The sequence below is a fragment of the Rhea pennata genome, chromosome 21 (assembly GCF_028389875.1).
Source record: "Rhea pennata isolate bPtePen1 chromosome 21, bPtePen1.pri, whole genome shotgun sequence".
In the NCBI taxonomy this organism is placed as follows: domain Eukaryota; kingdom Metazoa; phylum Chordata; class Aves; order Rheiformes; family Rheidae; genus Rhea; species Rhea pennata.
The window spans coordinates 2,271,305-2,284,034 of record NC_084683.1 but is presented as its reverse complement, the minus strand read 5'-3'; the positions used below and the strand labels follow the sequence as shown (position 1 = coordinate 2,284,034).

Genomic DNA, 12,730 nt, shown 5'->3' with positions numbered 1-12,730 from the left:
CACAAAGTAAAGAGCCTCTCCGCCAAAAGGGGTGAATGGCCAGACTGAAGAAAAGGACCTGTGCCTGGTGACAGGAGTTTTCAAACGGCCTCGCACAAGGGGTTGCCACTATGAACACAGGATGGAACTGGGGGGAGGGTGTCAGGGCATGTAGCTAGTACTATATGGAAGTGCCTGGCACTGGCACATCATGAGGACAAATCCATTCTTGGCTCAGACATGGTAAGGACCACATCTCTGTGTCCTGCTCGAAGTAGCCTGGAAGAGTGCTTTGTGCCTTCAGTCTGTGACAACTTGATGGCAGATGCATGCTGCCTGGGGATGCCCACCCTTGCCAAGGAGGAGGTTTGTGATGTTGTGGCGCTAAAACCACCACTGTGGTTTAGGGGAGCTGGAGCCATGCACAGACCTTCTCCTCAGAGGGATATGCACATCCAGATCCCATCCCTCTCCCCTTAACCTGAGCCCTCATTCTTGGTGTGGGACTGGGGAGCTCAGGCTGTGTTTGGGGTCACAGGGACCATCTTGGGCATGCTGTGCCATGCACCCTCCTGGGCACCAGATCACAGGTAAAGGACTAAGCACGTCTCCTAGCTTCAGCCAGATCAGTTACACTTGACATTGGTCTTTTCAGAGGGCATCACTGCCTGCCTGGGGATGAAGACGATCCTCCTGGTCAAGAGCATCCAGCTGCAGGTGAAACCCAAGTATGATGACTACATCTTGGTACGTTCAGGGTCCAGCACTCCATCCCTTGGCTGTTAGCCTGAGCTTGATTGGGGTCCCGAAGCCACAGCGCACAGAGGGAGCAGTGTCTACCTCGCTGGGCTGTGCAATAGGGCGGTAACCAGACACACAGTAGGGACTGAAGGGGGTGGTTAAACCCAACCGACTGGGCAAATGGTATCATCAGAGGTATGGAAGACATTTATGTCTGTCTGGATCTTCCCTGCCTGTGCAGGACTTGCAGGGCCAGGCACACATCTGCCCCTCCTCCCAGCACCTTGTAGGGCAAAAACAGGATGGACCCTACTGCAGGTTACAGAGTGCATTGTGTGAATTAGCCAGTAAGTTTTCTCAGCTTATGCTCTCCCCGGTTTCCCCAGGCAGCAACTTAAGTGCTTCAGTGGGCTGTTGGGCTTCAGGGCTTCAGAAAGGCTGTTGCCCGGGGCGGGGCGTGGGGGGGTGCGCTAGTCTGAACAGGATGCCAGCTCCTGTGTTACCCCAGTCCCCTGTCACCCTACTTTCTCCTGCCTAGGTGCTGACCCCCTGGCGAGCCTATGTGCTACTGGTGACACTACCAGTGAGGGTAAGTGTTGGGCTCCCTCTACTCCATGGTAGACCCGTGCTGCTCCCAGCAGGACCCCACTCACTGCCTTGGGATGCCAGCCCCAGTGCGGGACCAGGTGTCCCACATGGTGACCACAGGTACCCTGGGTCAGGAGGTCTGGAAAGCCCCAGGGAGCAGTATTAGTCTGCGGGGCTTGCCCCCAGCATGCAGCAGCATCAGGGGCTGCATTATGGCACATGAGGTAGGGTGGGTCAGATAGCAAAATGGGAGAAGGAGCTCAGATCAGGACACTGGCGGCCAGGCTGAGATTTTGGGGCTGGAGGGCTCTGGCCAAGTGCAGGGAGAAGCTGTGGTCAGGCACTGCCCTGGGTCATGGGAAAGAGCTTGGAGTCCAGGGTGCTGATGCATCTCTGTCAGCACTGAGGCTGATCCAGCCCTTCTCTCCCACTAGGTGCACAGCAGTTTCAGCTTTCTGGAGGTGCAAGAGATCACAGTGCGAGAGCCCAGCCTGGTGAGTGGCACTCACTGGGAAAGCCTCCCTGGGCAATTCCCACATGGGGCATGTTGGCACCCGGATTGCCAGGGCACATTCTGCTCATCTCCCCCCTTTGGAAACCCTGGCCTGGAGCCTGCTGCAGGGTCTGGGGGAAGTCGTTGCCCACTGTTTTACATTTGGGGTCACCACTGCAGAGCTTTGGGAGCTTCCCACCATATTTATCCGTTGGCCACCTCTAAAGAAATCCTCTTACAGCTTCACCCATGCTAGCACCCTCTTTAGCCAGAGGTAAGGGGAGGTGCTCAGGGGTGCACCCTGAGGGGAACACAGGTGTCTGCACCCACTCTCCTCCAGCAGACCTGGCCATGCATGCTGCAAAATCACTACTGAGAGCTGTAGGCAGCTCCTGCCTTCCTTGGCATTTGGGTGACACCTCCCGCTCAGCAGGGACAAGGTGATAAATTGCAACTGGCTTACACAGGCAAAGCCAAATTTAGTAGGAAGGTGTTTTAAGCCCTGTTAATCCTCTTAACAACAAGGCATGCATGCATGGTAGATGTAGCAGGCGCAAACCATGAAGGAGAAGAATGGACTGTCCCAAACTGGACATGTCAGCTGAAACCAAGGCTGCAGTTCCTGTTAACCTCTTTCGCTCATTAAGGCACCATCAGCAGTGATAGCCCTGACTTGCAAATAGGGCTTCTGCTGCCTATCATTAGAGAGACAATCCTCTCAGGAGCAGGATGCGTATTTGAGCTGTGCTTTGCTTAGAGATCTTTAGCAGGAGCACAGAGTTAAAGAGGAGATAGGCAGAGAGAGCAGAAGAGGAAGCCATGAGCCTTCAGACAGCATAGCATCAGGAGGCTGGAAATGCCTGGTGTCAGCTGACAGCTTCCACACAGACTGGGAAGTACAGGTGGGAAAGTCAGGGGAAGAGCTAGAGCCTCACATATCCTGGGAGGGGGTATCAGGAGGAGAGGCACATTCTGCCGAGGTATGCTCCAAGGATGCGAGCAGAGACAAGTGATTCGGGGACAGGACGGCATCACCTGGGCACTTACAAGGAAGTGGAAGACAGCTGACTTCAGATCATTGGCCTGTCTCTGAGATCATTCGATTGGGACCACAGACCTGAGGCTGTATGACAGTTCCAGTGGTTACTCACCCGCCAGTCTGAGTACCTGGCTGGGGCAGGCAGAGACTGGCCCTGCTGTCACACATAGAGCCCTGCTCTGAAAAGAAGCTCCATCTTTATGCTGCCCAAGCAGATAATTGTCATCTCCCTCCTACATTTCAGTGCGTAATTAAATTGGAGAATGTGTTGCCATGGGATTTTTGCAGGAGACAAAAGCTAAAAAAGCATCAAAACCAGATGAGACAATTTCAGGGGGGAAATCTCCATCAGGGGCTGTTTAACACAGCAAACTGACTGTGCCTTAGCTGGGAATGGGCAGATGCAGCAAGCCAGCTGCTGCTATGCAACATTGCTGTCCACCACTTACTTACACTAGAGATGGGACCCTGGGCAGACAGTTGGGTACACAGACCCAGGCATTTCTGCTCTGCTGGCCCTGCCATCTCAATTTTGCAGGGGCTCGCTGTAGCAGTGCGGGCAAAGAGGTTTTTTTTCTCTGCCAGGATAGCGAGAGGCAGAGCTGATCTGGAGGCAGTTCTGAGAGTGGAGGGATGTTTTGTTGAGGATGAGCAAGTTCAGGCACTGAAATCAATGCCAAATGGGGTCTGTCTTGGTCATTTCAATCCCTAAAGCTCTTGGTAAGAAAAGGGCAGACCACTAGCGAAGCTACTGTGTCTTTGAAAGCTAATCACTTGGACCAAGGGAAGGGTAAGGGGGTGTTAATGCCTTGGTCCGGCACATGACAGTATGTTTACTCCATTTCATCCTAAATTCCTGTTGTTCTCAGCCTTACCTCCACTTACAGCGCTCTGGCTGGAATTATAACTACAGAGATTGGATGCTTGCATTACGAGTGCAGCCCTTGCAGTGCCTGGCCAATTGCTGTCACGTCATGTCTGCAGGTTTGGGATGCATCACATTGCCAGTTTTCTCAGATGTTTCCCATCCTTTGGCCTCTGCAGGTTGTCCTAGAAACAGATACGTCTTCTTATGTCATCCGGCTTATGTCATTTGATGATTTGGAGCAAGTTGTCATCCATGTCACCATGTCACTTAAGAAGGTCTTCCCAGATTTGTCCCCTGGGTAAGGGTTCCAATGTCCTCAGGGACTAACATGTAGGAACTGGAGGGACCATGTCACCTTGGAGGAAACATTCTTTGCTCAGACAGAGCCAAAAAGCAGCTTGAATGTCCAACAGGGCCTTTTAATAGGAGGAAACCTTGCTAATGGAAGCCAAATGTTCCTCGTTCCCTGATCACATCGGGAAGAATATTTTTGGTCACTCTCTGGGCCTGGCAAATGGGTTATAGTTAGGCATATATTGTGGTGGGGATGATTTTCTCCCAGCCTGCTCCCTGGTCCTTCCCCCAGAGCACTGCTCAAGAACTTGCCCCCCAACCTGTACGAGAGGGTACGGAGGATCACAGACTCCCTGGAGGAAATGTTGCAGAGCAATCAAGGGCCTTGTGGTAAGTGCTATTCTCCCTGTACACATACCAGACAGGGGCAGGAGGGTTGGAGTACCTCAGAGATCAACCCAGTATCCACACAGTCATTGTCAGTGGCTATTTGTGGCTCCCCCACGTCTGGTGGCAAGGCAGCTCCTGCACTGGCTTATGTCTGTAGGAGCCCTGCCAGCAGGCTGCACTCTCCACCAGCGTACCCCATCTCACAGAGTAGGAATGAGCTGCAGGGTGTGTGAGTGAGGAGCCGATCTGGCAGGCTGGAGAGATTGCAGCTTCCCAGAAAGGAGCAGGATAGCTGTATGGTGAGGATGCACAGTCACGGATGCGTCTACCCATGAGGGTGTGCAACTAGAGTGGGTTTTATCTACCTCATGTGATAGTGCTGCAGCACCAAGCCTGGGTTCTAGCTATTTGGAGTAGGAACTTTAAAAGCTCCAAGGGTTTTAGTGGGAGAAGAGAGTTAGACCGACATAAACTGGGAAGCAAGATGGTTGCTAAAAAAAACAACTACATAAACATAACCCTGTCATACCTCTGCTGCCACCACAGCAACGCAATTTGCCTGACATTTCTGACGGGCAAGGGGGGTTGTTACAGCATGGAAATTGGATCCTAGGTCAATCTCTAGGATTGTGGGGTTGTGGCACAGGTTTGGAGCTGAGATGTCTGTGGGCACATTGGAAAAGCAGACTCTGCCCCAGCACCACAAACTAGGAAGAGCACAAGGAATCATAATGAGGTGGCCATAGTGATGTGCAGGGGAGGGCTTCTGCCTGACGTTGGAGCTGTGATGTTTGCAGTGCAGTATGTTGGGGCCAGGCATACAGGAGACATGTGGGAAAAGCAGCATATAGTCCAGATGCCATGTCCAGGCAGGCTGATGTGGCCTGGATATGGTTTCCAGAGCAGGCCAAGCTCCACCTCTGCCATCCCAGTGCCTAGTTTTACAGTCCATGGCCATAACCACTGTGTTTATAAGGAAACAAAACCTCTTAGTAAAAGGATGCTGAGAGAGAACAGGCAATAAGGACCTAGGATTTCCTACATGGATCAGGTGAAGGGAGCAGAGTTATTGCCTCAGCTCCCTGAGTTCTGCATTCCCTTTCAGGATGGCAGTAGACTGAGCAGGACTCTGCAGCCCCTTTGAGGAGGGCAGGGAGAGCCTCTGCCTCCCACTTTTTGCTTTCTGCCTACCCTAAATGTCTCCTCAGTGTTCCCTTGGGGAGGTCTGCTCACAGTGCCCTAAATACTGCCTTCTCTTTGCAGGTGGGTTTTCAGAGACTTATGCTGCTTTATGTGATTACAACGGCTTTACCTTTCGTGAGGAGATCCAGTGGGTAAGCTGACCCACGCTGCAGAAAGGAGACAATCACAGCAGGTTGTTCAGAGGGCATGGCAGAGGGAAGCTTGCTGGTGCCTCCACCCCACTCTGCAGCCACACAGCCATTCCAGGCAGCAGAGGCATCCTGAGAGCTGGGAGTATCTTGGGCACCAGCTACCTCCCAGGGCTGGGAGTATGCCAAGGTCAAGGAACATCCCAGAGGGCTGGGAGCATCCCAGGGATGGAAATTACAGTTTTACGCTGCCCTTGGAAACCCATAGTCCTGATGGGTATCTCCAAAGAGAAGAGCTGGTGACAGCATAACCGGCCATGTTGAGACACAGCCACAGCAGCACAGGCTGTCCCCCTCCTCCTGTGGGGCACCAGGTGACTGTAATTCACATCTTTCCAGGCCCTCATCCCCACCATAGAAGGGGTTCATTGGCTTCTTCTGGCCAATCCTTGTGAAAGCGGTCAGGAAGCCACTACAACATAGGGTTGCACCTGTAAGGGACACGTGCTCTTGCTGCCTCTGTCCCTAGGAAGGTTTTAGGCTCTGGGTTTAGGCATGAGGCTCCCAGCATCTGTTTAGGCTCTTGAGAACTGTGGGAAATGGGTTCTGGGTGAGGGTCCCTGATGAATCAGCCTCTGGGCAAAATATAGCTCCTTCCGTTGACAGCACAGCTTGCCAGGCATGCTAGCAGATGTCGAAGCCCTTCCCCAGACCTGGCACTGAGCCCTGTCTGAGTATCTGTCTGTCTGGCAGGATGTGGACAACATCTACCATAGCCAAGACTGCAGGGAGTTCAACCTACTGGATTTCAGCCACTTGGAGAGCCGGTGAGTCATTCAGCCCCACCAGGTGCATCCTGGAGCACACCATTTCTCAAGCACCTTGGCCATGCTGCCCTGCACCCACCAGCACTTGTCTCCTTCCTTGCTGTGCATGGCAGGAGCTTTTCTATTCTCTTGTTGGAGGTTTTTATCTCTTCATGTGTTCCAAGGATGGTAGGTTTATGTCCTGCTGGCTGCAGGCAGATGTTTCCCCAGAGAAATCTCCAAATTAGTGGGAGAATTCCCTCTGAGAGCCACCTCTGTCCCTCCGGGTGGCTGTCTCAAGAGGCCAGAGAGACTTCCCTATCTGTTTTTAACATCTACATAACCCTAAGAACCAGCTAAGGAGGTGAAAACTGAAGGCTGTGTCGGCCTTTCACAGCTCGTATCTGTCAGGTGTTTCCTTATGCAAAGCAGCCAGCTCTGCTAAAAGAGCTGCAAAAATTTGCAATTCTCTGTCTCCCCTCCAGATTGCAGCCCTGCTAGTACCCCAGATTGCTGTTACAGAGGTTTGGGCTTGTAATGAGGCTATGATTTCAGGTTGTGCCCTGAGCCTTACATTCTGGTTGCCCTAGCAGCTCTTCCCATCAGCAGGGGCCTCCAATCCCTCTATACTTATGTATTTAGGCATATTTAGATAGACATAGACATATCCAGAGATGTGACCTTAGAAAGAAGGAGTGAAGGCTTATCTGTGGGAGAAGGCAGTTGGCCAGGCTCTCATCTACCAACTGGGAAATAGTAAGAAGGTTTGGGCTTTTCATTTTGTGGAAAAGAGGATCTGTGTTTGGTCCACCTGAATGGGGACATTTTTTTGGATATTTCTTTGGACCAGAAAGTCAGAAAGAAACTTCCTGTTCAGTCAAGCATAACATGCACCGTTCCTTAAATGAAGATGAGCTTTAAACAAAAATGGACATTCTGATGGGGACATCCAAATTTTTGATTGATTTTCTTTTCACGGGAACAATCTGGTAAAACTGAGCTCTATTTTTGAGGTGCTTTAAACTCACAGGCCTTCTCCAAAAATGCCTTAGCCTGACTGCTCAGTCCTGCTCTGGTAAACACTGTGTTTGTGCACCCTGGGCCCATTTGTGCAGGTATACCCTGGGGCAGCTGTGGCTGGGTATACCAAAGCTGTTGTGGCTGCGCACCAGGAGGCAGTTGTGCTTGCATGCTCCAGGGTGACTGTTTTTGCACCCTGTGGTGGCTGTGCCTGTGCAGCCCGGGGTGGTTGTGGCAGTGCACCAGCAAGCAGTTGTGTGCGTGTGCCCTGGGGAGATTGTGTTTGTGCATGCTTGTGTGGTTGTGGCTGTGCACCCTGTGGCAGTTGTACTTGTGCTCCATGGAGGGGTGCATAAGAGTGGGGCCCAACTGGCTGCTTTGTCAGGCAGCTACCCTCAGTCTGACCCCTGACTGCCTTGTCCTTGTCACCCTGCAGAGACGAGGCACTGAGTGTTGCTGCCTTGTCCTTCAATCTGTGGTTCACAAAGCTCTACTGCAAGGACTTCAGACTGGTGAGTGCCCATCATGTGGCACAGGTACTAGTGGAGCTGTGTCTCCTGGAGATGGATGGGCTTGATTTGTGCTGGAGGCAGGGCTTGCACCTTCATTAAAGTGGCTGAGGGATCTAAGGATGTCAGAGGGATTCCCAGTTTAGGACTGGCGGGGCTTCTTAATAAGGTCACTGAAATATTAAAGTACACACAGGCCCTGCAGCCTGCCCTGCATGGGTAGAAGACAGCAGAGCTGGACTGCCAGTGTTGTCAGGAGGATGCAGAGCCCTGGCATGGTGCTGAGCAGGATCTTAGCAGCCCTGCCCAGCTCACATTGCATGCATAGTGCAGCGTAGGCCAGCTCACTCCCATGCCAGAGCTGGATGTCCCTGCAACTGGGGTGCTGATGCCACATAGCTTGGACAGGGTGAGAGCCCACTGAACAGCAGCCTTCCCACAGCCTGGAGGCCAGCAGACCTGGCTGCAGCCTTGGTGAGGCTTTGCTTTTGGATGGAGCCTGTCATCCTCGTAGGAGCCAGTGCTGCATCCCCACATGGCTGCAAAGTGGGCAGCCATGCCTCTCAATGGTGCCTGTACCTTTGTCAGACACATAGCCCTTCTTTCTGCAGTGACTTCGCTTAGAGGATGGCCCAGGCACTCAGCAGACATCCTGACTCTGTGCTGCACACTGTCAATCTTGCTGGCAACCAGCTGGAAGACAGAGGTACCCCACACCCCACAGTAGCAGATGTGTTTAAGCTCATGCAAACTGTTATTTTTCTCCTGTCCTGGGCCTTCCCTTCATCTCTTTCCCCAACTGTGTATCCCATTGGCAGCTGGGCAAAGGCAGCTCCCTGCCTGGAAGTGCCTATGGGGAAAGCAACAGGAAGGGGCTGACTCCATTCTCAACCCCTAATTCCCTGTGTAGCCTGATGACGAGCACGTGGAGCAACCCATGGCCTCCTTCTGCACTTGCAAGGCAGCCCAAGCCACTCATCACTGTTGCCGTGCCTGCAGCAAGCAGCTCAGAGAGCTGTCCTTGTTGGCCTGCACTGTGGGGACAATACTTAAGGGTGGCGGAGGCACCCAGACCCCCATTTGCGCTCTCACGGCTGCTCAGGGCTTTCTACTCTTCCATCAGGGATAATTGCCTTCAGCCGGCACTTTGAGAGGAGGCCCAAGGGCCTGCAGAGCCTCAACTTGGCCAGGACATCACTCACTGCTAAAGGTACAGCCCTGAGACAATATTCCCCCCGCCCCCTTCAGGTCCCAGTGGGGAGGCCAGTCAGACTGACTCTGTCCACAGCATTTATGGCTCAGCGGGGCCAGGCTGACACCAAAGAATCTCCCAGAGGGGATGGCATGGGTGGGCTAGGGGCCATGTGCCCTTGATGAGGCATTTTGGAGAATGGCACACTCTGCCCAGAATCAGCTTCACCACTGGCGGCAAATAAAATGTCTCCAAAAAAATGTTGCAAAGCCTGGCTGGGCATAGCATACTTGGGTGCACGGGATGAGGAGAAGGAACAGTCCCCCAGAGATGCCATGCACAGGATATGTCCAAGAACACAATGTCCTGCTGCCCTGGACATAGGAAATTGCCCCTTCTTCTACTCCATGGCTCTCCACAGTGCAGGGATGTACTCTGTCCAAGATCCGTAGGGATCTGTTTCTTTGGCCTATCCTCAAGCAGGAGCGAACACATTATGCCAGGCCCTAGCAGCTAACAAAGCCATCCGCTCTTCCCTCCGGCACTTGGGCCTCTCCAGGAACCCCAGCACCCTGGCCATGGATGACACTAGTGTGAGTGCTATGGGCTGAGAAGGGTCAATGCTCTGAAATTGTAGGATAGACTGTCTCCTGCACACGTGGGGGGCACCTCTTCCTCTGGTGGCCTTGCTGCTTCTATGAGAGAATTGAGAGGGCTTGCCTTGGTTCATTCAGAGGCTGATCTCTGTGTTGTAGTGGCCCAGGCACTCAGAAGTGGCTGTTGCTGGAGGGTCTGAAACCAAGGTGCTTGGCATCCCCAGGTGCATTTGTGCAGAGGTGCTTGGCTCTCTGGAAAGCCATGGCTGTGACATCTTCCTGCCTATCTGACAGCAGCTGTGGGACTCTGCTGTGGAGACACCTCCCTGTCCTCACGTGAGGATCGGAGATGGCATCTTGAGCAAGGAGACACCCCAGGCACCGAATGGCCCATGCATGGAGTGTGGGTCACTGTGTGATTCATCACCATCTTCACTTCTGCTCTCTAGTTAGAAGGAAGGAAGTTGGCCAGATTGGCTGGGATTCTTGCGGAATGGGGAGTCAGAGGGTATCCAAGGTGGATACCAGGGGTCCTGGATGAGCTTCTGAATCCTCTCTCCTGACAGAGTTTGCAGAACCTCCTCTGCCAGTGCGACTCACTCTCTCACCTCAGCCTGTCTGGCACTGACTGCTCTTTAGACACCGTGAGTATGCAAGCAGGGGGACCCCAGATAGTTATCAGTGCCCAGCTCCAGAAGCTGTGCCACACCCCAGCAGGTGTCCCCAGCCCCACTACTTGCATCCTATGTGGCATGGGACTGTATAGGCCCAGAGGCAGGAAACTTGTTGGGTCAGAGGGGTATGATGGCAGCCAGCTCAGCAATACATTGTTCTGCATCCCGTGGCCTGGGTGGGCTGGGAGACACCAGCTTCAGCAGGAGGAAGAAGAGAGCTGGGAGCAATGGTGGTAGCTGGCAGCCCAAGCATGGGCAGACCTCCTACCTTAGGGTCTCCCACACTGTCTCTTCTCATCTGGCATGCATGAGGTGCCATGGTGCTAGCTGGATCCTTGACCTATCTCAACTTACTCCCTCCTGCAGCTCTTTGGAGCACTGACCCATGGATGCTGCACCAGCCTTGTCCATCTGGATCTTTCCAAAAATGTGTACTCACACAAGTAAGCCCAGCACATGAAAGGGAGGGAATCTGTGCCATGGCTCATCATGGCCCAGTTGGCAGTTACTGTCTGGCATCTCCTGAGGCAGTGGGCAGCCGGTGCCAGCTATAGGCATGCACAGAAGATGATGCTATTTTGTGCTTTTCCTTTCAGGAGGGTGAAAGATGTCTCTCCTGCCATCAAGCAATTTTTCAGCAAGGCCTGTGCCCTCAGGCATGTTTCACTGGCAGTTACAAAGCTGCCTCCAGATGTTGTAAGGTAAGATGGGAGCAGCATGCTGGCAAGACATCCAGCCACTCAGAGTCCAGCTCCAGGGCCTGACCACCCGTGTTACCCCTGTAGAGGCTCAGCAGGGTGATGGAGAGGCTCTGGGTCTGCCAATGGGAGCAGATTATGGGTAAGCGTTGTCCAGTGGGACATGGCTTAGGACTTTGAAGTTAGAGGGGACAGATGAGGATGCTGGATAAGAGTGGCAAAATACAGAGCTCTGCATGCTGGGAAACAACCCTTTCCCTATCCTCCTTGTCCCACTCGGCAGCCCACAGAAGGTGCCCTATGGCAGGTGGCTGGCACCCACACTGCTCTAGCCAATGGCTTTGGTGACTTTTCCAGGGCTTTGCTGCAAGGACTGGCGTACAACAGTTGCATCAGTGACCTTCACCTGGATCTCAGCAGCTGTGAGGTGAGGGGGCAGCCTGTGTAGAGTGAACACCCGTGAGTTGTTTGAGCCCAGCAGCGCTAGAGGCACAGTCTCCAGTCAGGGTATCATATTGTATCCCTAGGGGTGTGTATCCCTGAGGGGAAGAGGCCATGGCAGGGGAGGCAGGTGCTCATTCCCATATGGGAAGATCCATCCCCAATTACCATGGGGCTGAGGTGACCTTCCTGACAGCAGACTTGTATTTGCAGGGCTTGGCACCTTCCCATATACTGACATGTTTCTGTTTATTTCAAGCTGAGGTCAGCGGGGGCCCAAGTCATCCAGGATCTCATCTCTGATGCCAATTCCATCAGTGACCTGGATTTGTCTGATAACGGTAGGTCATTTTTCCTTATCTGGGAGTGCAATCTCCTCCACCTGTGGGCACAATTGCCTCAGGGTGTTCGGCAGAGGCTGAGTTAGACCCAGCATCTCCTAAGCTTGTAGAAGTATCCTGGGGAGATGGAGCAGCTTTGGAGAGTTGAGCAGGGTCACATCAGGCTGTCAGAGATACTCTTTGCACTCTTGAGCCATAGCTGACCTGTTGCCCTTGCCTGCCTATGACTGCACACCTATACTAGGCTCAAAGTGTACCCACTTTCTGGTGCCCACCTGGTGTCCAGAGCTTCGTCTCAGTAGAAGGCTGTGAAATCCCCCTCCTTGAACTAGGGCTGCGCCTTCTATGCTTGTCTACCTTTTGACCATGCTGCTTAACACAAAATTAGACTGTGCTTAGTCTTTCACTAGCAGCAGCCACAACAGTACAGGCTATGCAAGCATCTAAGCTAAAGGTTTAGTGGACAAAGTACAAAAGGACAACCAAGTCATACCAGTGTTCCACAAGGATGTGAGTACCCAAACACCTGCAGTGGATTCCTCCGAGGCAAATTATCACTTCCCTGAGATTTTTGTCTTTCTACCCTAAAAACAAAACCTACATGCCTTCCCCAAGACAGGAAAGACTTGTTTGTGCTCCTCTTCCCCACAATGATCTCCTTCCTGCTATCCAGCAGTCTCCTAATGTGCCAGACCTTTTCCATCATTGCATCCAATTCTAGCCAGCAACA

At 52.8% G+C, this 12,730-nt stretch overlaps 1 pseudogene; it reads left to right on the top strand.

Moving 5' to 3' along the window:
* LOC134149696 (capping protein, Arp2/3 and myosin-I linker protein 2-like) overlaps positions 1–12,730 on the top strand; it is a 42,508-nt pseudogene that overhangs the window by 1,658 nt on the left and 28,120 nt on the right.